We start from the raw sequence: 14,738 nt of genomic DNA, 5'->3' as shown, positions 1-14,738 counted from the left end.
GCATGGGTCCCACATGATATGTGTTATACTGTCCATCTGGACGAAGGGGAAAACATATATATCAGCTTGATCCCCAATTTGGTGGGCCACACTGACGTGGCACCACCCTGTGGTATGTGTTTCATCCACCGTCCATCAGGGATGGTGGGACACCACCGTGATGATCTGTTGCATCCAGCCGTCCGTCCATTGCTGGGCGCTGGATGCTGTCCGGTGTTTTAAAAAAAAAAGAGAAAAGAGAAGAAAGAAAAGAATATATTATATACTCATATAGATATATGTATATCATTGTGGTGGGCCCCACGTGGGACCCACCTGTTGATAGCTGTTGGGCTGGCCTGTACGTAGCTGCTGCTGCAGCGTGAACCAGCCCGTGGTTGGACTGTGATGTATGTGTTCTACTCCCACCGTCCATCTGCTGTCTGGACGGTGGAGATGTGGGGCCCTATAGGTTTTATCAGATCGTCCATCTGTTAGGATGTCTGCGAGTTATGTGGGTCCCACCTATATCACGTCAGCAAGTATCGTGGACCACCATGTGATATTCGTTAATCTAGACCATCCATTTGTGTGCGGGCCCCACCATGATGCCGTGATTGTGACTGCACCATCCATGCAGTAGCCCACCTTGGTGCTTGTGTTACCACACCGTTCATCCGTTTTGAATCCCCACCATCTATCTGTTTCGATGGTGGGCCAGCAACCGATGCCAGTTGCTGCTACACGTGCAACAGCAGTACTCTGGGACCCACGTGATGTATGTGAATTGCATCCAAACCGTTAGTTCAGGGTCTGGACGCCGGTCCTATTAAAGGATATGATATTATATTATATATATATATATATGATGTGCCATATATTATTATAATATATTATATTATATTTTATATATGTTGTACATATATATATATATATATATTCATGCGTGTGGTGGGCCCCATGTGGGACCCACCCACCGGACAGGTTGGCAGAGGTACCGTCCACCTAACTGGTGTAGTGACGTCTGGGTCTGATTATCCAGACTGTCCATTTACGTGGTCCCCATTAGATGTATGTGTTATATCTGCACACCGTCCATCTATTTCATATCCAAGCCATCCGTCTGATGGATGGTGGACCTGCACACCAGCTATATATATCTGTTGTATTTACAGCAGCAAGTCCTGTGGGCCACACTATGATGTATCTATCCACACCATCCAACTGTCTGGACAGTGGGGAAACCACAAATATCCGCTTGGTCCCAAGCCGTGGCCACGTATCTGGGACCCACCTGACGAGTAGATTGGCTGGCGTACCTCTCTCCTACCATTAGCACCCCACCTTGATGGATGTTTTTCATCCACACCGTCCACCCATTTTGCTGGGACAGGGAGGAGCTTTGAGCAGCCACCATGGTGTATGCGTTGTATCCATACCGTCCAACCATTTATGAGATCATTTTCTAGCATGGGAAAATGAGTGAGTTAGGTCCAAAGTTCAAGTGGACCCCACCATATACAATAATAGTGGGGCACATTGTCATCCACCGTTCAAACTTCTTAGGAGTAACGGTAGTTTCCGCTCAAGCTGATATTGGATTTTCACTTCATTTATCTCTATGTTAACTTATGAATAGGTCGGATCTCAAAAAAATACATAAAGGTGGGCCCGACTTAATGTGTATGAGGCCCATTGATGCGGCCCACTTGATGTGTATGAGGCCCATTAGTGCGGCACATTGATGCGGCCCACTTGATGTGTATGAGGCGCATTAGTGTGGCACATTGATGCGGCCTACTTGATGTGTATGAGGCCCATTAGTGTGGCCCATTGATGTGGCCCACTTGGCGTATATGAGGCCCATATAATGAGGCCCGACTTGATGTACACGAGGCCCGTTATGATGTGTATTAGGCCCTTATCGTGCGACTCATTGTGACGTGTATTAGACCCATGATACGTGGCCCATTTGATGTATGCGAGACCCATGTGTAGGGCCCACCTATTATGTATTCGAGGCCCATGGGTTGTGGCTCATTATGATGTATTTGAGGCCCATGGGCGAGGCCCAATGTGATGTATGTGTGGCCGTTACGATTACATATGAATCCCTTATGTGGGCCACTCCTTAGGAGCAATGTTGGTTAGTTGTCCACATTGATGAGCAATGATGGTTAGATGTCCTCATTGTGACCTTCCATTAAGCCTTGTTAAGCCCATTCTTACCGATTTACCGATTCTGATTATCAATTGATTCCGATTGTCATGACCGATTTACCGACTCTGATTTCCAATCGATCCCGATCGTCATGGTTGATTGCCGATTTTGATTATCCTGACCGATTTGCCGACTCTGATTTTCGATCGATCCCGATTGTCATGGTCGATTGCCGATTTCGATTATCGTGACCGATTTGCCGACTCTGATTATCGATCGATCCGATTGTCGTAGCCGATTGCTGATTCCGATTGACGTGACCGATTTGCCGACTCTGATTACCGATCGATCCCGCTTGTCATGGTCGATTGTCGATTTTGATTATCCTTACCAATTTGCCCACTCTGATTATCGATTGATCCGATTATTGTGACCGATTGCCGATTCCGATTGACGTGACCGATTTGCCGACTCTGCTTATCGATTGATCCAGATTGTCATGACCAATTTACCGACTCTAATTACCAATCGATCCCGATTGTCATGTCTGATTGCCGATTCCGATTGTCATGACCGATTTGCCGATCCTAATTATCGATCGATCCCGATTGTTATAGCCGATTGCCGATTTCGATTGTCGTGACCGATTTACCAACTCTGATTATTGCTTGACCCCAATTGTCGTGACCGATTGCCGATTCCGATTGTCGTGACCAATTTACCGACTTTGATTATCGATCAATCCCGATTGTGGTGGCCGATTGCCGATTCCGATGGACGTGATCGATTTGTCGATTCTGATTATCGATCGATCCCGATTGTCGTGACCGATTTGCCAATTCTGATTATCGATCGATCCCGATTGTCGAGGCTAAGTAGCGAGGCCGAGTCCGAGTGTCAATTTCGATTGTCGAGGTCGATTTCAATTGTCGAGACCTATATGTTTTATATGCGACTCGTGGTTGAGGCCCATTGTGATGTATAGTTGACTCATATTTTAAGCCTAATGTGATGAATTTGAGGTCTATGTGATGAGGCCCATTGTGATGCATTTGAGGGTCGGGCGATGGAGCCCATTGTGATGTATGTTAGGCCCATGTGAAAGGCCCATCGTGATGTGTATTAAGCTGTTGAGTGAGGCCCATGGCATTGTATATCAGGCCCTTTGTGAGGTCATAGGTCCACTATATATTAGGCTCTATGTGGGTCATTCCTTAGGGGCAATGTTGGTTAAATGTCCACATTGTCGAGGCCGATTGTTAATGCAGGTTATTGATATCGATTATGAGTATGTGACAGCATAGCATCATGATACATGCTCATACGCATCATCTGCATGTTTGTTATGAGATGTGGTTGACCATTGCATATATCATTGGGCAGGTTGTTATGAGACTCCCTGATAGGCAGAGATTGTCTCACCTGAGCGCATGGTATACGTATATTGATACATGACTGGATTGTATGACTCATGCATCTTGCATTGTGTGTTGTGATTACCGTACGCCCTATCGATATTAGTGTCGTAGCCTCCACAGGTATTTCGTGAATGGCCAGATGGGACACCGAAAATCTATTCTACATGGGGTGTTATAGATATCCCTAGGTGAAAGTCTCTAAACCCTCTTGGTTCCAGAGGTTGCTCCAACATTTAGACCGAGTGGATGCATGAGCGCACGAGGGCCATATACCGTTAGGCCAAGTCTCCCACTGTGTCGTGGTCGGTTAGAATGGGGTACTGTCTTACCCGCCCGAGAGGAGGGGGCAATGCTAGGCTGAGTCTGACCAGCTCGAGGAATGAGTCCACTATTGACGAGCCGGGCCCGATATTGGCAGGCGGATAGTGAGGTCTCTTCCACTCACCTTGTTGTACGCGATGGGGCGGCAACCTGGTTTAGAGTGTAATAGACCCTGGTAATTTTCTAGAAAGGAACCGTACTGATATGTGGACTTATTAAGTAGGAGTTGCATATTCATGCATTCATTTCATTCACTATCTACTCGGGCTAGCGGTATGCAACTAATTATTGTGTACCTTCGCATGACCAAGATTTCGGTTGGGCGCGCGACTAACCTTAGATCAGGAGTTTATCACATTGAGTCTGACTATCCAAATTTAGGTATGGGATTGGTTTGGATAGAAGTCCCTTATGATGGACCTCATAGCTTGCGATACTACGTACTATCATCCCGACTTCGCACTCCAGCTTGGTCATTTCATTCACATCGCATATTGCATTGCATCCTCAGCACATAGTATTTGGCTAACTGTCTTCGTATTGCCTAGCTGATCCACATTGCTTCTTCAATATATGATATTGGTTATTATATTTTTGCATCGCATATCCTGGATAAGGCTGATGGTATTTATGGGCCTGTCAGTATTTTCGCTTACTCTGATTACTCTAATATTGCTTACTTGACACTTACCTTGTGCACACACTTTCACCACCCACTAAGCTTTATATAAGCTTATGCACGATGGATGTGTGCAGGTGACGTTAGGTTACAGCAGTATTGAGCATGGAGTGTGCAGCAGACTTATGGAGCTTTAATTTTTAACATATATATTTTCCTTTCAGCACTGTATTTAACTATTCATATTAGTGGATATGTGATGATGATGTTGCCTTTGTGAATTGGGTAATCTTGTGGTTATGCTTATTACGAGTTAAATGTACAAAAAAAATCCTCCTTGTAGGATCCCAGGATCGGAATCTGGCATATGGACGCTAGGAGCCGAGAATGGGGTACTACGGAGGCTGTCGGCACCGGATTCGGTGATCGGGATTCCTGTGAATCCGATCTCCGGGTTTGAGACATGACGCATGTCTCGTTCTTATACAAAAAATCCATCTCATGTATCATTTATCGCTACTTGTCATTTTCTACATCTGGCTCATCAAGAGCCTCCTGAAAAGTAGACGAATCTCCCTCATCTATAATGAGGGTATATGCGATATTAGAGTCATCTCTGTATCTCGTCGATAACTTATGATCTCACGGCAAATTTCTTCTTACAGGTGGTTGCTCCATCTACTCATGTACTTTTGTCTGCATGTTTGTCTCTACTTAAGTATCACTTATATCAACCTGTACATACACGACTAACCTTTCCGTTTCCTTTTGCTCATCCTGATCATTTTTGTGGAATAGGGAGCGTTTGTCGAATTTGACGTCACAACTAGTGATGATTTTATGTGTAACATCGTCATATAATCTTTAACCTTTCTCACCAACATTATAACCAACAAAGATATACTTTTTGGCTATTTGGTCTAACTTATCTTTCTCAACTGATGGTACATGAGAGTAAGCTTCACAACAAAAAATATGCAATCCAAGTAGTTTGATTTCTAACTACTCCATACTTCCTATGGAATCTTACAATCAATCACCTTAGAATGTGACCGATTCACAAAATAGCAAGCCATGTTAACGGCCCCAGTCCGTAGGTCCTTACCCAACCCAACATTACTAATCATGCATTAGGCTCTCTCCAAGAGAGTCAGATTCATCCACTCAGACACACCATTTTGCTTGGGCGTGTGACACACTGTGTTGTGCTTTGTAATATATTCATCCTTACAAAATTGATTAATTTAGTAGAAGTAAATTCACCACCATTATCAGTCCTTAGAACTTTCACTTTTCTCCTTGTTTGTTTTTCTACCATGGCCTTCCATTGTTTGAAATAGGTGAAAACTTCATATTTATGTTTTATGAAATAAACCCAAACTTTTCGGGAGTAATCGTTAATGAATGTAACAAACCATGACGACCCTCCAGCGGAAACCTTAGACGACGGCCCCCATACGTCAGAATGCACATAATCAACCACTTCTTTACATACATGTTTTCTAGATTTAAAAGATAACATAGATTGTTTACCGTATATATAATGCTTGCACATATTTAAATCAAGACTTTTATAATATGGAATTAAGCATCGGTCAAAAAGTACCTTCATGCCCCACTCGCTCATGTGGCTTAAACATGTATACCACATACGTGTAGACGTGGAATCTGCTACTATAGCTGCAGCTCAACCTGTTGAAGTGCTTCTGATCAACCTATAAAGATTATTATGCCTGTGTGCTCTTATGACTACGAGCACCCCTTTAAAAACCTTAAGAACACTATTGAAACCGATGAACTTGCACCCAATCACCTCAAGTGCACCAAGAGATATCAAACTCTTCTTCATATTAGGAACGTGCCTTACCTCAGTCAAGGTATGCCCCATCTCATCAAACATCTTGATACAGACAGTACCAACAGCTGCAACATTACATGCATTGTTATTATTTATAAATACCTATCCATCATGGCATTCCCTATAGCTGGAGAACTAACTCCAATGAGGAGTCATGTGATACAAAGCCCCTTTGTACAAGATCCACCTGTCCCTACGTTCATCGTATAAGTGTCCGATCATAAACACTGACAACACATCACTTCCGTTTGTTTCTTCATCAGACGTGGCAGTATTGACCTCCTTGAAAGAAGCAGCTCAGTTCTCTTTCTTCGCTTTAGGATTGGTACAATCCTTCTTCATGTGTCCCGACATCCCACAATTTCAGCACTTTAACATTCCTTTGCCCTTGCCCTTGGATTTGAATCTCGATCGAGAAGATCTTGTGTCCCGTTCTGAATTTCGACCCCTCATAAAGAAAGCATCAGTGGATGCCCCCATGCTACCGTTTTTCTTTCTCATTGCCTTTTCTTGAAGGGTTGAGATAACAGTATCAATACTAAGGGTTGTGTTACTGGTATATGAGGTGTCTTTAAAAGACTCATAAGAAGCAAGGAGTAAATTTAACAAGATACATGTCCAATCTTCTTCATCGACCACTATTTCCACATCCAATAATTTGCAGATCATCTCGTTAAATTGTTAATGTGGGCTTCAACATCTCCTCCATCTGTCATCTAGAAGTTAAACAACTGTAACTTCAAGGGACTTCTTCGCATAGATGTCCTCTAACTTCGCCCACAAATTTGTTGCGGTTTTCTCCCTCAAGACATTATAGAGAACCCCACCCGTTAAGCACAATTGGATTGAGGATTTAACTTTCTTATCCAATTTCTTCCATTCATCATCATCCATAGATTATGGTCGCTTCTCAAGGACCTCATCCAATCCTTGTTGAATCAATAGGCTAGTCATCTTAACCTTTCATAATTCAAAATTATTTTTCTCGGAGTATTTCTTAACATATAACTTAGGATTGCTAGCCATTGATACTCACTTTTAGATTCAAGCCTACACCCCAACAATAGCTCTGATCCCACTTGTTGGGGGGCCGTGGAAGCACATAGAGAAGAATCAAGTAGAGTAAACCAATCAAACTAAGCAAGCACAAAGAGAACACAACGATTTTAACTTGGAAAAACTCTTTCGGAAAAAAACCATGGCACAAAGCGGAAAATAATTACTATGAAAGCAGAAATTACAAGAGTTTTGAGAATACCTGATTCGAATAAGCATTGAATCACTTCAAGCTACACCCTTGAAACCCTATAACGAATTAGAAACCCCTTGGATACCTCCTAATTCCGTTTGAAACCAAATATATAGCCTTTGGAAGAATCACAATCGAAATAGAAATCAAATCCTGCAAAATCGCAACTCTGCGAAAATCTGCGCGAAACCGTTCGATGTCATCGAAACTTAACCTTCAATAACATCGAAGCCACTTCGATGACACCGAAATAATACCAAAACAATCCAACAACAAAACATGCATATCGGATTTTCTTCGATTGCATCGAGCCATCTTCGGTGGCATCGAACTGTTCCTTTGATGTCATCAAACACTCATTGATGACATCGAAAAATCACCCAGTTAGTCTAGTGACCAACCGGAGAAAATACGGAAATACTCGATGACATTGAGCCGACTTCAATAACATCGAAACCTACTCAATCACATCGAACCTGTTATTGACAGACTGTTGAATTTAGAAATTTAAGACATCTAAAAAACAACATTATCTTTCTAACCAACCCAAAATCATCCTAAATCGATCGATAACATGGGAGTTATGACCATTACACACGCACACACATATACATAAAACAATAACTATCCCTATTTTATTATAGCATTGATCATTATTGTAATAAAAGAGCAAGTTGTTACATAGGAGCAATCACTGTTGTAATAAAGGAACGGTCGCTATTGTTTCATATGAGTACACAGGTGCGATCGCTATTGTAACTGTTACACAGGAGTTCACATGAGTGATCACTGCTGTTACACAGGAGCGATCACTAGTATTACACTGGAGTGATTGTCGTTGTTCTAGCAGTACGAAATCTCACAAAAATGCTTATAATTCTCAGTATAAGATGGATCGGAGTGGTCTTGGGTTCATTGGAAAGATAATTCGATGACCTTTTAAATAAAACTGGAATCATCTCATTTGGACACCATGTGACATTTAAAAAATGGGCCCAAAGTCTATATGGCATTCACTTTCATTTCTAAACATAAAGTTGTCGATATCTCTTATCTTTACTTCTATCCATTTCTTAGCAAAAGTTCCATTTAAGTATGATCTTACTAAGAAAGAAGAAGAAAAAATCTTTTAAAAGTGAAACTTTTTAAATATTAATTTCGTTTTCTCTCATTATTTCTATTTTTTAAATAAGAAGTGTTATCTTGAATCTCTCCATAGACATAGGGTTTACTTGGGAAAACAGCCTTAATATTTATTTTTCATCTAACATACTAATTAGGTCACAAACTTATGACTTAGTAGTAGACTCACAAGATTTTCAATCAGTGGGTATAGTTTTTCAACACTGAGATCATGGTTTGGAGTGCCTAATAGCGCCCAGTGTGAGTATGTTAATAGACTCTTAGGGCCCATTTGGACGGGAGATTTGAAAGGGAGTAGGTTGTAATGGGGTGGATTGCACAGAAACCGATACTCTTAAATACAAGTCAGTGGATTGTCTCTAATCCCACTGTATTGGATGATCCAGCGTCCAATGGATGCGTCTGTTTGGCTGGCCGAGCAGATCCAGCGTCCACTGAGCTTGTTCTCTTGCAGTCGAAGCTCGATCAGCACCGCACGATGCTTGATAGAGAGAAAGATGAAAGAGGAGAGAAGGAAACTGCTTGGAGAGAGATGGGTGTTGTGAGAAATGCTGTTGAAGAAGGAGAAGGAGAAGGAGGTGAAAGAGGGAGGAAGATGGAGTGGGAGCAGCAGCAAAATCCGGTTCGTGGATGTAAGAGAGAATAGATTCTCGAAGCTTCCACTTTCCGCTCCATTGCTTACTTTTTTCATTCTTCTTCTTCCGTTTCCGTTCTGAGAATGTTTTTAATTCCTCTTTGTTATTGGATTACGATTTTCTTTTGGAAATGATATTTTGTGACCCCAAATTTTGAAAGATCCATCCCTTTTTTCTACTTTTTTTTTTTTTCCTTTTTTCTTTCATTGAAGGTGGAAATGCGGAGGAAGCTGCAAGGACTGTCGGAAGGGATGTTGGAGAGGATGGAGGAGTACGGTTCTTCAATGCTCTTGAGTAGTAGTTCGGCCGCTAGCTCTGCTTCAACTCCCTCCGAATCTAGCAATAAATCCTCCGGACTGTCATCCACTTTATCTCCTCGCCCTGCCAAACACGTCGTCGCCCGTACACCCTTGGATTAGACGAGCTAATCCCATATACTACGACCTACTCCCTTTCAATTCTCCCGTCCAAACAGGCCCTTAGGAGTTTCAACACCTGGTCGAGGGTTCGAGTATCCATGGGTGGTGAAATCCCACTATGGCGTGAGTGTGTGTGCATGTGTAAAAAAAAAAAGGTTACAGGGACCAAGGATATGGGAAAATACAAATACCAGTTTGAGCCCAGACTTTTGTAGTTCCTAAGAAGATTTTAACGGTGGCATTCAATCACCACCGCTATTTTCTATGTTATGGTCCATCTAAGATTTGGATCAACCTAATTTTTGGATATCGTAGAAAATGAGCAGCATAGCAGATGACGAATAAAACGCATACAGCATAGTGAGGCTGATGGAGCTTTTTCAACACCGACCAATAACTAGGTCGGTGCTGTGTGCTGCACTATCATTTTAGTCCACTTAAATGACCCGTCTAGATGGATGATTCATATTCCCTACTTGTCCGAATTGACCGGTCCAGGATGAAATTCACGTCCGATTCGACAAATGCCTCCCACATCGCCGGACGCCAATTACCTGAAACCGGGGTTACACGGAGCCGCAATATCCCTAAGTTCGTGGGGCCCACAGAGATGTACATGTGGCATCCACTCCGTCCATCAGTTTCATTGGATTATATTAGAGGTGAGTCCAAAACTTCAGGCATATCAAATACTCAGGTAAATCACACCACACGAAACAGTTGGGTACACCACCGTTAAACCATTCTGGAGCCGCAGAGGTTTGGGAATACCCGTCGTTTTGGTGGTAATCACCTTACGGAGGACGCTATTTGCTGCAAAAGCCTTTCGCAGGAAGTTCCTGCGCTGGTACGCAAGGTGAGGTCCACCGTGATATTTATGAGAAATCCAACCAGTCCATCTTTTTTTCGAGCTCATTTTAGGACATGCGATAAAAATGAAGGGTATCCAGAACTCATAGGATGAAACAACGGCCAATGGGATCTGGATCTTCTTCATTTTGTGGTGTGGTCCTCATAGGATTTGGATCTTATTCATTTTTTGAAACATGCACTAAAAAGAGCTGTAAAAACGGATAGACGGCATGGATGTAAGGTACATACATCACCTTGGGCCCCACATTCAGGGAGCCACCTAGCTCGAAGCCGCTTACAAGCGTCTCCCATCTCGGAGTGTATTCAGTCCGTCGACCGTGGGCCCACCTTGAAGTATGTGTTGTATATCCACGCCGTTCATCCGTTTTACCAGCTCATTTTAGGGCATGTACCCAAAAAATAAGCCGATTCAAGTCTGAGGTGAGCCACGCCACCACGTTCACTCGAATCCGAAAGCCAGCTAATCTCACCAATACACGCACCTACTCGTGCGTTCACCAGCACGTGCACAGTAAATATCAACACGTGTATTCTCACCAACCCACCGAAAAAACTCACCCACGGCAAGTGCTCGCACGTGTTTTCCGTACTTTTAGGTGTATCACCATGGATAGTCCTCCACCGGAAAACCATATGAATCAGACGGTCGAAATTCTCATAAAGCGTGTCCCACGAATGGATACATTTACAACAAAGATGCGAGCGGGTGACATTCGACAAATCTTCTCAGAAACAAACACCGATTGGATGGTAAGGATGATTTGGGCTGTTGCCCATCTAGAAAGTGACCCACCAAATGGATGGCAAGGATCATCGCACAGGTGGCGGCATGCACACCAATACGCATAAGGGCAGTTTTTATAACCTGGCCCACGCGAACAAAAATAGGGCCATGGCTCGCACGTGCGTGCATGGCCATCGCATATACTTACCTCAATCAAAAGCATTCAAATGATGTGATCGTTAGAGGCCAACTTAAAGGATGATCCTGACCGTAAGATTGGCATCCACAAAACAAACGGAAAATTTTATAATAAAAAAAGTTGGATTTTTCAAAAACAAAATTTATGATTTTTAATCAATCTCTTTTCTGAGGGCATGCTTTCCTCAGTCGGTCCATCATTTAAGGCGTGTTCGGGCAGTGGGATGAGAAGGGATTAGGTGGGATGGGATTCATCTGGTCCCGTGCCAATTCCACTCCATGTTTGGGAAGAATGGAAAAGCTTGGAATTAGATTAGATGGAATTGTATTGGTCCGTGCCAATTTCACTCAATATTAGCAAGGTGTGTAGGTCCCACCATGATGTGTGGGCTATATCCACACCGTCCACCCATTTTTCGAGATTATTTTATAGCATCAGCTAAAAATTCAGGTAAATCTAAAGCTCAAGTGGACCCCACCATAGAAAGCAATGGGTATTGAATACTTATTGATGAAAACTTCTTTGGGGCTACATAAGTTTTGGATCTACCTCATTTTTAGGCCCATGACATAAAATGAGGTTACAAAACAAATGAACGATTTAGATATAACACAGGTGTGTTATTCTATATAATTTAAAATGATGGTGGGTATATCCATTCAATATACCACCATATTACCAATAAAACTTGGCATTAATCTTACCCACGGCAATGTGTTTTGCATCCCATCCCACCTAATCCCTTCTAATCCCACAGACAAGCTAGACGGTTGGTATTGGTAACCGCCTCTGCCGGTTTTGAACGCAGATTCGGTGAGACCGTAGAAACACCGACTTTTGCGAGTCGTGACGGTGGGGCCACCTCGATGTATGTGATGTATGTCGACGCCGTCCATCCGCTTTTCACCCCTCATTTTAGGGCAAGAGCCCGAAAATGAAGCTGATTCAAATCTCGGGTGGACCACACCTAGGAAACAGCGGTGATTGAACGCTCACCATTCAAAACTTCTTAAAGGCCAACACAGTGTCGGATGGAGCTGATATTTGTATTTTCCCTTCGTCTAGGTCCGTGTGACCTAATCAACTGGTTGGATGGCAAATAAACATTACCGCGGGCCAAGAAAGCTCTTAATGGAGAGCGTTCAACCACCACCGTTTCCTATGGTGTGGTCCACCTTAAATTTAAATTGATCTGCTTTATTTTCGAGCTTATCTGCTAAAATGAACTGGCAAAATGGTGGGTTCCACGTAACTTTTCCAGCACCGACCGACTTGGATTGCGTAGTGTAAACGCAGCACGAGTGTATATTACGTGGCGTCTACCATGAAATATTTGTTATATCCGCACCGTTTATTCATCATGTCAGGTTATTTTAAAGCATGATCCCAAAAATAGTTAGATCCAAAGCTCTAATTCGACCACAACCAGGAAAACAGTGGAGATAATATCTTCCACCTATTGAAAGCTTCCAGGGCCCACCATGATGTTTACTTGCTATTCAACCTGTTCAGTAGCTCACACACGGGGAAAAATACAAATATCAGCTTGATCCAGAACTTCTGCCGCCCCCAAGAAATTTTCAATGATAGGCTTTTAATTCCTACTTTTTAACATGGCGTGGTCTTCTTTAGATTTGGATCTGCCTCATTTTTATATTCATCATGGCGGCCATAGGTAGCTTAGCCACGCCAACACAGTATAAATCCACGTTGTGTTATACACAACGCAATCCGAGTCTACTTAGTCGGCAGCACGTGCGAGTGAATGCACCACAGCGTCTGGACACCTTTGTCGCGTCAAGGAGGCGTCAAGAACGGCGAGTGAGTGGGGTCCACAAATCTAGTCGTGAGCTGTCGTGGTCCCTTTACTAGCTATGACGTGTGGACGAAATTTAATGAGATTCTGGGTACTTTGACGATGGACGATGCCATCACATCCACTTTTTCTCCCTCCAATTGTAGGAATGTTCACATCGACTTCAGTAGACCACAAAAGTACCATCCATTGAGTGCATGGGCCCCACCTAGAAGATTATCGAGAGAAAAATATCAGGCCAATCCATTCATCAGATAGGCTGCACCGTTGAAAATGAAATATGGATTGCCACCTCATCCACTCAACGTATACATGCGCACACGTGATGAATGGATGACCTGATTTTATTAGGTATAGGGAATGACCATGTGAGCGTTTCTATGTGGGACTTACCGTAGTATGTTGGTAGCATCCAAACCGTCAATTTAAATGAGTCCCTCAATGTTAGATTAGATGCCAAAATATATCCTCGCATTCATAATTCGGGTGAGCCACACGAAATATAAAATATTTGGGGACATTGGAGGGGTGAGCATAGAGACTTCCACATGGAATGCGGGGTCCACCATGCTGGTCATATGTTGTGGAACCCAATAATCAGGTACCAGCCACCAAGATTAAGGGGCACAAAAAACTTAAACTATTCCATAATTTAATTAGTTGGTATATATATAGAGAGAGAGAGAGAGAGAGAGAGAGAGAGAGAGAGAGAGAGAGAGAGAGAGTCATGCAGAGAGAGAGAGTCATGCTCCCCTGCGCACCTGCGCACATGCGCACCTTTGCACACGTGCCATGGGTGTCTAATCTGAACGGTCCATGTGATGCGGAATTCCATAAAACCTCATGTGAAAAGTTTTCACCCCGATCTAATATTCTGGTAGGCCATAAAAAAGAGAAACGAAAATCAAGGGAGGAAACTGTTTTTATTTTTCATGGCCCATAAAAGTTTTAGATCAAATTAAAACTTAGGCCTGGGGGGTTTCAGGAGGTGCTGCTTCACATGAACGGTTCAGATTTTGGATCCACATCACGTATAATGGGTTCTCAAAAAAGTTCGTAACTGGTTCGCAGGTGAGCGTTTCCGTGTGTGTGTGTATATATATATATGTGTGTGTGTGTGTGTGGAAAAGGGTTATATGCGGTCCTGCTCATGGGAACTTCCATGAGGTCGAGTTGTGTGGGCCCCACCGTGATGTTTGTCGAACATCAACACTTTGTATTTGATGGGTCCCCTTTAAATTATGGGATATCCCAAAAATCAGCTATGCGGATCTTAGGTGGGCCATACCATCTAAAATCATGTGAAGACATGCCTAAATAATAT

Source organism: Magnolia sinica, chromosome 1 (assembly GCF_029962835.1).
Source record: "Magnolia sinica isolate HGM2019 chromosome 1, MsV1, whole genome shotgun sequence".
NCBI lineage: Eukaryota > Viridiplantae > Streptophyta > Magnoliopsida > Magnoliales > Magnoliaceae > Magnolia > Magnolia sinica.
The sequence above is the reverse complement of the archived record's forward strand: the minus strand, read 5'-3'. Positions refer to the sequence as shown.